General features: G+C 46.8%; 1 protein-coding gene across 1 annotated transcript in view; it reads right to left on the bottom strand.

Moving 5' to 3' along the window:
• LOC119159387 (uncharacterized) overlaps positions 1 to 10,859 on the bottom strand; it is a 42,720-nt gene extending 31,861 nt beyond the window's left edge. Inside the window, exon 1 of the mRNA XM_075865106.1 lies at positions 10,439 to 10,859. The gene's annotated coding sequence lies outside the window, so the exon portion shown is untranslated. The remainder of the gene's footprint in view (positions 1 to 10,438) is intronic.
• Positions 10,860 to 12,855: the final 1,996 nt, after the last annotated feature.

Here is a 12,855-nt window from a genome sequence, read left to right as displayed (position 1 = left end):
TCCGTCGCTCTCCACCGGACGATGATCACTTGCGTTTGTCGCATGCTCAAACACCCATGGAAAGCTGTTGTGCTAAATAGTTTTACTGGAATACGCTCGAAGGCATTTGTGTGCGATGGCGGGATGGCGTTGTGTTCTTCCAGCAAGTTTTGACAGCACAATGTGGCACGCAGAGAATCTCGAAAATGAACGAGGAAGAGACAATGGTCACTGTATACACGAGACAGTAAATTCACAAATATTTCGATATCAACTAGAAAAGAGGGTTGCGCCAAATGACATTCGACTGTGTGAAAAAAAAAAATGCTTAAGGCGCAGTGTGCTTTGTGTGCGCATGTGTGTATAAGAAAAACGACGTTGGTCTCCGTTTCACGCGTCTTCATAGAAGTAGTCGCGCCTTCGTCGGACGTTAAGAAATACAAGAGCATAAATTCGGACAATGCCTGTTAGAAAAAACCGTGGCACATTCAATGCACCCTTTTGGGATTCATCCATTTACAAGTTACAGCGTATTTTTGTCCGCAGGAAGTGAGGCAGAATCCGACCCTAAGCTTTCCGCGCAAGCTTCCCTTTCTCCCATTTCCCCACAAATCGGCATGCTTTTTATTAGTTTCGTGGTTTACTCATTTTTCCTTGTTCTTGCACTTTTACACCCAACTGTAAGAGCGATGTCTTGGCGTCAGCTGACACTTCAATATAGACCTTATGCGAAATCTGCTGCCATCAAGCGGCCGCTGTGTGCATTTCGTCCGTATTGAAGGATAAGCACGCTCCGCGTGTGCATACAACGGGAGTACTAATTCCGCGTGTCAGTTGAAACGAACAGTATAACGCCAGAAGGAGAGGTCGTGAAGAAGGAGGTAAGGGGAGAGCGCCGTGCTCCTTAGACGTGACAGCATCTGCGTTCATCAAAGAACAATCTTGTGCGTCATGATGGAACGAGACAGTTTTCGTGCCGTGTGCTTGCAGGAACAGACAAGCCGGCTAACATCCGAAGCTGAGTCGTGACTCATCGCGCGTGCGAGCTCTTATGTTGATGTCATTACTTAGTTCATTACATTGTGATAACAACTACAAGTTATAGAGGTTGCAGAGGAATCAGCTTCCAAATGCAATAGCCAACGAACGTAATACTCTGAAGTTTAAAGCCTTACTCGAAACGCATTTCACATCCGCACCGTCGTAATTTATGTGTGTAGCCAGTTGCCTTTCTTTCATTGTTATGCCACTTTGAATCATGCTATTAGTTGCATAACGAGTTCTGTTATTATTATTGCCCTGTAATTCCAATTCTTGAATTGTATCCTACCTTATGTTCTTGGTCTGTGATTGCCTTTGTGTATCCTTGTTTTGACCCCTCCCCCCTTTTATGTATTACCATGTCAGGGGCCCATAAGAAAAAATAAATGATGATGATAAATGATGATGTAGCTCGGGCATGTCATTGATTGCCACTTAATAGACAGATTGTGCTAAAGCGTGTTGTTTGTAGTTTGTTTTCGATGAGGTTTAATTAAGAGCATACGGTGGAATGCTTTGTGCGCGTATAACTTCACTTCGCATATTTTTCAAGCATATCATGTACTGTCACTGGCCAACTTGAAGAGACAAAGGCCTTGTGTAGAGAACTTGGAGTTTAATGTGGTATAAAACTCATTAATTCATAGCAGCCTGGATGACTGGCTGGTCGAGATGGTGACAAGACTCTTTTCTGCCCTCGGTTGCTCTGGATGCCGTCGTTCGATGACTGCCCAGGTTTCGGCACCACTTTGAAGAGACAAACGCCTTCGGCAGAGATCTTAAATGCTTTAATGCGGTAGAAAACTCATCCTTGACTTGCTGGTGAACCAGGCAAAGCAGAACATGCCTCGAGACATTGAGCGATGCGTAAATGCCGTAAATTATTCTTCGTCAGAAGTTGCAACAGTACTTATAAGTCCAGCCCAAATGTACTGCACCCCCCCCCCCCCCCCAGTCTGTATTAGGTACCCAAACCCGTATCAGAGGACTTATATTCTGACTTATATTCCCAGAAAAGCTAATACGCGTTCAGAAAAATCTTGTATCGGCACCTGTGGGCTATGAAGTGTTAACAGATGCTCCAAGCCTGTTGCACTTACACATGAAACAGAAAAAAAAATGATGTTCCGATAAACGGCTTACATTCGACCTGTCTGTGCGGAAGTGTTTTTGCAAACGTTCAGTGGGCGACACGTTAATTGATATGTAGGGTTTAATGTCCCAAAACCACAATATGTTTATGAGAGACGCAGTAGAGTGGGCGACACAGAAGTATCTTGCTGAAACGGGTTGAAATGGTGAGGCGCCGCAATCTACAATTTGAACGCGAATATTATTGGTGTATTATGCTATTGACGTGCACATGTCAGAAAAAAATAGCAGCAAATGCCAGCTAACGACCCTTCTTGTTTTGTATATGACATTTGTACTGTTATCGTTTGTTTCAATGCATGCAACTTTTCTCGAACACTTTTCCCACCGTGCCATGAATTTTCAACTGAAAGATCGCAGTATTGATAAATAAATAAATTTCGTTTTCGTGTTCACTTTTCACACGCGTGAGGTTCGTAATCTTTTATTTACATTGAAATCGTGCAGTAATTTTGCACAAACTTACGTCGGTGGCAACAGCAGGGAAATATTTTTAAAGTAAAAGTAGTTTAAGGAAAGGACGACGTCACACTTACAATTAGATGCACAATATATCAGGACGTAGGCTGATATGTGGCGTTTAACGTCCCAAAACCACCATATGATTATGAGAGACGCCGTAGTGGAGGGCTCCGGAAATTTCGACCATCTGGGGTTCTTTAACGTTCACCCGAATCTGAGCACACGGGCCTACGCCATTTCCGCCTCCATCGGAAATGCAGCTGCCGCAGCCGGGAATCAATCACGCGACCTGTGGGTCAGCAGCCGAGTACCTTATAGCCACTAGACCACCGCGGCGGGGCTATCGGGACGTAGGCTGTACCTTAACAAATGCACTTAGGAATGAGTCAACAACACTTTCCTACTTACCGTAATCGCTACGGCTAGTCGTGTTGCTCGCTAAAACCTCGTTCCAGTCATCCTGTATACACTCCGAGCAAGATGTTTAGATAACTAATGACGTTTGATTCACCGCACTGAAAACAGGGAGGGCAAATTTATAAGCTAGCGCAGGTGCCTCGGCGACAAAATTCTGCATTCGATCGCGTTGTGAGGCAGTTATGTATTCCCAACTGTCGGCGCTCGACTAAGAAATGCCGGTAACGCGTACAGGTTCTTATACTCATTCGTGCGACATTTTTATGCCCAGATTGATTGCTATCGAAGGAGATGCATGCGAGAAGTTATAGCTGCGACATCAATATGACTCAGACACATGCCTTCAACACGGTGTCGAATCCGCAGCTTCATCGAATCTCCGACAAATGGCATCTATTTCGCACAAGGTCTATCATTGCATCTGTGCACACGAGAAGCTATTTACAGACTTTCAAGCCCCGTTGTCTATGCTGCCGAAGAAAAGTGGCTTCTTATCTACGATATGCGTGGCAAGCAACATGATTTGATTGATTTGTGGGGTTTAACGTCCCAAAACCACCATATGATTATGAGAGACGCCGCAGTGGAGGGCTCCGGAAATTTCGACCACCTGGGGTTCTTTAAGTGCACCCAAATCTGAGTACACGGGCCTACACTCGCGCGGTAAGCAACAGATTCTGCTTTTGTATCATGTAGCTATGCTAAATATTGAACCCCTTCAATGCTAGGATGCAATATCAACAATAGAAGACACACGAAACAATATACCACAATGCATTCTGGTATGGCGTTATTTTTTCAGCAGGTGCACTTATCGTGAGCAATGGTTCCCGCTCGCAAACGTCAGAAACTGATTTAATGGATTGCACGATTTCACAGTTGGCCATCAACCGATCAGATTATGTTTGATCTATGGCCTGCAAGACCGAGGCAACAGCTCAACTGCAGTTACACGGGAAAGCTCGTAGCCTTTTTACAAGCTCCTGGACTGGATGCACGTCTTCCGATTCGCTCCAACGAGGTGGTACTTTATGTGCTCGTCACCCAAACTCGCCATCGTCGTTCATCGCGCGTTTGCTGTCATGCACCCCTTTCTCATGGTATAGCAGCATGCAAAAGCTCTATACCTTTCCTTCCCCCTCTCCCCTTCCCCAGTGCAGGGTAGCCTACCGGGGCTCAGTCCTGGTTAGCCTCCCTGCCTTTCTCCTTGTGTTCTCTCTCTCCTACTTTAGTTCAGCCCGACATCCCTGCCTGCCTTTCAGTAAATAATTTTCTCTCTCTCTCTCTCTCTGTGGTATTTCGCGCAACAAAATCCCGTCACCCGTACGGGCATCCCGATGTTTGCAAAGTGGCATACGTTTGGTTGTCAATGTGAAGAACGCCCCATAAGATGGCGCCGAGAGCCGAGACAAACATATTTCGAATATTATTGCAATTCAAAAGGAACGCGAAAATTTAAAGGGTTTCAAGAACCTACCTGTATACACACGTATACAAGATCCCTTGCTTGGTGCGCGCGAGCCATCAGCGGTGACTAAAGCGGGACACTGCAGCCAAAACCGAACCACTGAACACTACTCGGAAAAGTTCTCCACAAGTGTTTTTTATTGGCCATTTCGAAACATGCCAGCAGTCTGAATGAGCGGCGTGAAGCGCGATGACACGGAGTGAACGGAGCAGTATTTCCGTATTCCCTGGTACGGTTTAGACCTTCTGTCTGACATGTTAAACTATTTACTTTTACTTTCGCGCCCGTAACATCACCAATGAAGCAATTATAAAGCTGCTTAGCATAATGGGATCGTATATATCATTAAAGCATTGATAAATGCTTAGCGTTGAAATAGTATAGAAAGCAAAGTGGCTGCTGGGGGCGTATTACACTAAAATGAATGAACCACTGAATGAACCACTCCGCTTCAGTGTGTGTTTTTATACGGTTCTGGAGAATTCGAGTTTCGGAGATGCCCCGCCGCGGTGGTCTAGTGGCTGAGGTATTCGGCTGCTGACCCACAGGTCGCGGGTTCGAATCCCGGCTGCGGCGGCTGCATTTCCGATGGATGCGGAAATGTTGTAGGCCGGTGTGCTCAGATTTGGATGTACGTTAAAGAACCTCGGGTGGTCGTGATTTCCGGAGCCCTCCGCTACGGCGTCTCTAATATTCATATGGTGGTTTTTTGACGTTATAATCATATGGCGGTTTTTTGACGTTAAACCCCGCATATCAATCAATCATCAGTTTCGGAGGTAATGACAGGTGCTGCTAGCCAGCCACGGAAGTCTGTCTTATCAACGTACGCTGATATGGGCAGTCCACTTGGTGGACTCCTGCGGGACGCGCTCATTAATAAAGCATTTACGCTGGAACGTTGCAGGTCGGTCCCTGTTTTATATAGTTAAGCGTACATCACGTCCAGGTAGCACCATTTCAAGGTCTCCTTTCTTACGACGTGCTTATTTATGCAAGAAAAACGACATTTACACTTAGCTAATTGGCGAGCTTATCTTTGCTTTGCTGAGCGCTATTTCCGGAGAGCCACTGTCAGTCTCATTATCACGCACACGACGGCACCGCTGCTCCGACGTCAATCTCATTCGCAGCGGAATCTTTGTCGCGCAGTGGAAGAGTTCAGTGTACGAAAAGGGTGTTAGTTGAGTCCACGGCCTGTTTTGCAAGAGGTCATGACCAAGTCCTGACGGAAAGATATGTGCACTCGCCGACCTAAAGTTGTCGTGGGCTCCTTGGATGCACATTAATATACATATAGAAGGGAAAGCCTTAGCTACATGACCAATCAAGCGCGGAAAATCGTCTTTCGGCATGATGCGAGAAATCACGACGCGTTGCTGCCCCCGTATCATGTCATCGTGACGTGACAGATCGCTCAACGTACCATCATGACGTTATTGACTATGCAAAAGGTGACATCATCACACGACGTGCTCGCTTGAGAAAAGGCGAGCCGATCCTAGAGGCAGTGTGACGCTAGGTACGGCGCGGAAAGCTTGCAATTTCTGTGATCACGGAGGCAAGGCAAATCCACGTTAGGCGCAGAATGATTTCGGAGGGGCGTAGGAAGATTAGTGCATCACCTGAAAGAGAGATGATTGTGACTGGCGCTTTCGAGTCATCCTCGGCGAATGCATAAAGAATCTGTGGGTTCTCGCGGTCTTGTTAATCGTGTTATTTTAGAGAACTTGAAGGTAACCTTAGGAGAGTGAAATCAATCGATTTGTATGTACGTGTGGCCTCAATGAAGAAAATTCATGCGCGAATACTGCCGCTGAGCGCTGAAAGGTAAACGTTACCCCAGAACCTACATGGTAGTTTAGGGTGTTTCTATTTAAATAAGGCTCCGACACGTTCAAATAAGCTACTGCTTCCATGTATGATGTTTAAGGTGTGTGTCACTTTCAGCAAATCTCAAATCAATGGTCACTGGTAGCCGACGAAGATAGGCTGTTGTTTGAAGTGCTACGGGTGCCAATAGCCTCGTCCGGCCAGCCTACGCTAGCACTTGTTGTCTAGCAACAAAAGATACGAAATAGGGAAAGACGCGTTTCGACCGAAGTGAAGGCCGGCGAAACTTGCAAGGCTGTTTATTCCTCTATCTCGCCGACAAAAACGATAACAAGACCCGCCGTTGCCCCTTGTCGCCGTCTCGTGAAAGGAATGCTATCTTTAAAGCAAGTTCAAAGTAAAAAAAATTACTCGTATGTGGCATCAATGTCTCGTGTGCTAAATGCCTGTGACACGAGTCAGACAGCCGGTTCCCAGCTCTTTTCTGTCCTCTCCTCCTCCGCTATGCCACGTAATTTTAGCTATTTGTGGAGACGACGTTGAACCAATAGGTACGAAAAACAAGTGACGTCCCAAGCGTCAAGTGGAGGGGCCATTGGTAGCATATAGTAATGTAATTGTTGGGGTTTAACGTCCCGAAATCACCATAAGGTTACGAGAGACACCGTATAGTGGAGGACTACGGAAATGTCGACCACCCGGGGTTCTTTAACGTGCCTCTAAATCTAAGCAGACGATCTTCGAACATTTTCGCCTCCATCGGAAATGCAGCATTGTCAGCATAGAGGGAATTTATAATCTCGATTGTCCCCCCCAACCCCCTCATCTTATCAGCTACCGCTCGAAACCGGTCTTTCCTTTTGTGTCTCCATCTTTGTAAGTCCTAGTGAAGTTGCGCTTACTCTCTCTATCATCGATTCTTCGCGGCAACGTAGGCAAAGTGCTCTTCAGACCACTATTGGAACGTGGAAAGAAAGACAATAATTTGTTCTGTGAAGTCGAGGGAGTCATACAATGCATGTCGGATGTTGCTTGTTCGTTTCTTTATACTCACCGCAGGCGCGCACAATGCTCACCCCATTACAGATGTGGGCGGGGGAGGGTAGAACGCAAGTGTCACTGCAGCCTTTCCCTCCCCTCACGCCGCTAGCATACCAAGCTTCACAACGGATGAAAAAAATAAATGTTAAGCGATGACATTCTTCGTCGTAAGAGAGCTGCAATGTGGGCTTGTTGGTGATGCATCTGATAGAATGTTTTGTAGCGCGAGACGACATACGGAAACAGGAAGGTATAGACGGAGAGTATATCTCGTTCCTCTACGTCTATCTCTTGCTGTTTCTGTCTTTCGCCTCGCGCTCCGAAAAACTTGTCCTACGGTCTGCCTTTCGTCCTCAGCTTTTCCGGTGGTACGGTAGGACGTAAATAGTTCTTAAAATGTGACACCAAGGGTCTTCGTCCACCATTATCGTCAGAAATCTGCGAGGCCATAACTTTGCACAATAAAAAGACGGGGCAGGTTGGACTGAGTAATTAGACTAGGAGCCCCGCTTAGGTGACTAGAGATAAACATATTTCGCTTTTTGCAAGACAAGCGCGTACCGAATGGCTTCTTGCAACACTATATATACCCCATTTTATGTCGAGATTTTCTCCCCTAGTTGTGATGCGCGGAAACTTAAGAGAAAAGGAACTTTATTGATTTGTCATTTACAAAATGAGCTTCAACAAAAAAGTCAACGAAAGAAAATTAGCTCGAGGAACCCTCCGGGAGTCTATACAACAAGTATGCATCGCAAATATTTTACAGAGGCGACAAACGCGATGCAGAAATAGTGTTTCAGACACGGAGGAAATTACACGCAACACAATAGATCGAAAACAAAAACAAACAAAGATGCTACGACGATATTGTGGGCCACTTAAAATATCATCGTTGCGGGTTTTTCGACGTACTAATCTGGTGAATCAGGTGATGTGTAATGAGCTGGAAAACCAATTCATGGAAGTATTGCATTCAGTAGCACCGACCTTGTACTCATAACTGCTCTTCGCAGCAATATATCAGGGCATTTTCCTCTGATATGATTGAGCTGACTTATTTGCACTATCGTGTACTTCTCTGCGATCAATACGTTGATCAAAGAAAATAAAAAATTGATTAGAGCTACAAGTAATTACTCCAAGTTGATTAGCAACAACCACGCTATGAGATGCCCCCTTCCACCTCCCCCTCCCCCCCCCCCCCCCCCAAGAAAAAGGTAGTGACACTAGAAAAAAATAAATATAATTTAGTGACGAGCACTGCTTAGCGCTGAGATTTCTCATGATGCTTCCAAAGCAGATTTCTGCAGCGTGCGATAGGACATGGCAGGTCAAAATCAGAAGACATTTCCTGAGCGAAAACAAACTGATACTTTTGTTTGCAGATATTGCTGACTTTGGCAAACTGCAAGATAGCAGCGAACATGAATGACTTTAGAGTTAATACATGTGCCTGCTACGTTATCGCCGGTCAAAAATGCAACATCCTGAAAATTGAAGTTTTTTTTTTCTTTAGCGCAAATGTTTGATTAGCCTGTACAAGTTGTATTTTCTGACGAAAGACAGTGTAATTAATCCCCTGACTCCCAAATGCTTCCTTTTCACAGGTGTGGTTCGAACTTCTTTGTGACGTTGCTCAGCGTAAGGACACAGGTTCAAATTCCTGCCTTAGCGACCGCATTCAACATGGTGAAATGTGTGAAGACTCGTGTACTTGCACTTAGACACGCGTTAAAGAAGCCGTTACGGCCATATTTGCCTTGAAGTTCCTTCTCTGCGTCGTCCTTCATCATTGTATCGTTTTATTTTGGTGCATATAATCCCCCCAAAATTGCAATATTTTTTACACTTATAGTGACGCATCTAGCCAGGATGTCATGATGCGGCGTATAAAGCCCATATGCACTGTTTATTCAACGTAAAAAGTGCATATACGACAAATTCACGGTGCCGTTATGCCCTCTTCGAAGCTTTCACTTTAAATAAACTGATAGACGTTACACTAATGCTGAGCTGATTGTAGTTCAGGCGCATGGTGCTGGTTATATAGCGCTATCATTTTAACGCACATCTGGGCTCCGTCAGCAGGTGTGACAAATACGCTTCGTAAAAGCACGTCTGAAATGTGCGCGTATGAAGGGCACGTGCGACAGACTCATGAGAGAGAAATATGCGTGATAGACGACGGAGCAGCAAGCAGTTACATTTACACCGAAAATGGTAAAAAAAAGTCAGCGACAAGCTGTAAATATTGGCCTGACTAATCGCCTGGCGTGCTGCGCACTGCGCGTTGTGATAGCGTTGAACTTCACCCAATGGTATCCCGCACCGTAAACAAGAAGACTGCATTGGCAATGGTTCAATGCTCCGGTGCGAAGACGCGCTTTCCGAATGCAAGCCTTTAGATATACTCCTGATTGGCCGCACCTCACCGCATCGTTGTGGTTTAATGTGGAATGCTTCAAGGTGGTCTTGCCGTTGAAATCGACTTGTTCTCTGAGAGCAACTCATCCAGCGTTCGAATTGAAAATGGCGCAAGTAACGCAGGTGAAAGAAGGCGGTCGAGGAGAGTGGCTTCTGCGGTGCCAAATCGACAGTCGCCTCTCGAAAAAAAAAAAAAAAAAAAAGGTGCGTACGTGCACTCGAGTTTCCACATATCGCCGGGTCTTGAGGGGCGCGCTGGTCGATATCGTCACCGCCGTGTGCGGCCACACAACGCTTAAGCCTCGCGGACTCGCCGTTCAAGATAACGCGTCTCCACCGACGCCGCAAATGATCCCGAAGAGGTGAGAGCGGGGGCGAGAGCGCGCGTCGGTGTTTTTTTGCGCACAGCCCCAAGTTGCGTTCCGTCCGCACAAACCGCGTATATAAAGCCGCTGCCGGTCGCTCCTGCTGCCGTGCCAGGTGCTGGCGCAGGCTTGGCTGGCGAAGGCAGCCGCGCGACTCGCTTGCTTGCGCAAGCTGCCGCGTGCCCAGCATGCAGTGATCACGCGGCCATTTAATACACAAGGCGCAAGTACAAAAAACGAAAGTTCCTCTTACCACGGACAATGCGGTGGTCTTTTCCTTGTTGCGAGGTTGCGTGCCGTCTGCAAAGCTTGTCGGCGCGTATTTAGCGACCAGCGTCGTCACGAAGTGCAGTTTGTACGCTGGTGGCTTATCGGGCGCGGAATGAATGAGGAGGGGAGCGAAGAGGCTGGCCTGCGTAGAGGAGGACGGACATTCCGTTATCGCTCCGCGCCCCTCTCTCATCCTCCCCTCAGTTCTCAAATAGAGCTCCGATACTCGCAGCAGTCGACGCTTTTAACGCCCCTTGCGCGCTCGTGGCCTCATCGAATGTTTTCGTGTCCCGTTAGACGACCTCTTGACTGCGCAGCGAATAACTTCCGAGGGAACGGACCGGCGAGGCTCGCGTGCATGGTTAGTGCGCGCACGGGGACGCCCTCGATGTTCGACTCGTATATTCATGCGGGATACGTCGAAAAGCAAACAAGCGGGCTGCTTTTGCTGCAGCCGAACGATAACAATACGAGCGGCTGCGGTCTGTCAGTGCCGCGGAAACGCAACGTCGAGGGTGGTCTATGACGCGCATCGGTGGCCGTATAGGACGCAGCTGCGTGCTAGAGTCGGCGTTACTCATTTTTGACGCTTCTTTTTCTTTTGTCTTCGTGGTTCAGATATGGAACGAATTGCCAAACTGGCTGAAGCGATATACAACAGTCATCACTATCATGTTCATCAGCATGACCGTATCGGACAATCAATCAATCAATAAATAAATCAATCAATCAATCAATCAATCAATCAATCAATCAATCAATCTGTTTTGTTACTGCTTCAGCGAGCGGAGGGCATGAGAAGAAAATAAAATCACAGCATATCCATAGTGAATGATTATGAGTGGGGCGAAGCGTCCGTCAGTCCGTCCGTGCTTCCGTGCGTCCATCCGTCCATCCATCCGTGCGTCCGTTCATACAATCCTGCGTCCGTGCGTATGGATGTGCGTCCGTCCGTCCATCCATCCATCCATCCATCCATCCATCCATCCATCCATCCATCCATCCATCCATCCGTCCGTCCGTCCGTCCGTCTAGTGAACACTCCATGTACCATCATCTCGCTTTCTTTCATCATGTATTCATCTTATAGAAGTACCGCCATCCAGCGGACATTTTAAGAGCTAAACGAGAGGTGGCTACCTACTAGTACTACTACTAGTACGACTACTACTACTACTACACACATGGCGGACGCGAGACCCACGGTTTAAGGAGCTTCGCCCATAAAAGTTCTTGTGAGCCTGACGGAACCCCGTATTTCATCACTTCTGCGAGTTAGCCCCGCCGTAGTGGTCTAGTGGCTAAGGTACTCGGCTGCTGACACGCAGGTCGCGGAATCAAATCCCGGCTGCGGTGGCTGCATTTTCTATGGAGGCGAAAATGCTGTAGGCCCATGTGCTCAGATTTCGGTGCACGTTAAAGAATCTCAGGTGGTCAAAATTTCGGGAGCCCTCCACTACGGCGTCTCTCATAATCATATGATGGTTTTGGGACGTTAAACACCACATGTCAGTCAATCAACTTCTTCGAGTTAAGCAGAGAGCTGATGATCAACTAAAAGTGACTCGGAACTTTGAAAAAAATTGCTCTGATTATCGCTAATATGCAGTGACTTCTTCTCCGTGAAGATCGCGATCCCATCAATTTTCTCAAGTCGGTCGATATGTGGGGTGTAACGTCCCAAAACTACCCTATGATCATGCGAGACGCCGTAGTAGAAGGCTTCGGAAGTTTTGACTACATTGGGTTCTTTAACGTGCACGCAAATCTGAGCATGGGCGTACAGCATTTTCGCCTCCATCGAAAATGCAGCCGGGATTGGATACCGTGACATGCGGGTGAGCAGTCGAATACCTTAGCGACTAGACCACCGCGGCGGGGCAACTTTCTTAAGTCAAGGTAGATCTTTGAGTGAAGGGACGTTCGAGAATATGGAGGTAAGCTTCTTAGCCTATTTCAGTTGAGCAGTGTATGTGCAGTGGTGGCATACATAAGCAACGCACATAAACATATAAGAGAACACACATAATGCAAGGTTATGTATCAGCTGTATCTCAGTGTGGCAGAAATTAATTTCGCTATTCAAGTGGTAATGAAAGAAACGAAACCAACTCAGGTTCATAATATGATCGCCACAGGAGTGATATCCAAGGCTGTAGAATACGAGGTGTGATACGCAAGCTTCGTGTCATAAGGAGCTCCTGAATTCGGGATTCTTTGCAGAGATTATAATATGGCTAAGCGCTTTCCGTGCGCGAGCACACACACATTCCTGCACACGTGTCAATACAAAGTTACATGACATCGGCGGCTAGCGGTGACTCGTTTCCTTTTGCAAGACGGATGAACTTAATGAGGCGGAAATTGTCCAAATTGGCATTAAACTGTGGCTCTGGCTCT

Source organism: Rhipicephalus microplus, chromosome 1 (genome assembly GCF_043290135.1).
Source record: "Rhipicephalus microplus isolate Deutch F79 chromosome 1, USDA_Rmic, whole genome shotgun sequence".
Taxonomy (NCBI): domain Eukaryota; kingdom Metazoa; phylum Arthropoda; class Arachnida; order Ixodida; family Ixodidae; genus Rhipicephalus; species Rhipicephalus microplus.
The sequence above is the reverse complement of the archived record's forward strand: the minus strand, read 5'-3'. Positions and strand labels throughout refer to the sequence as shown.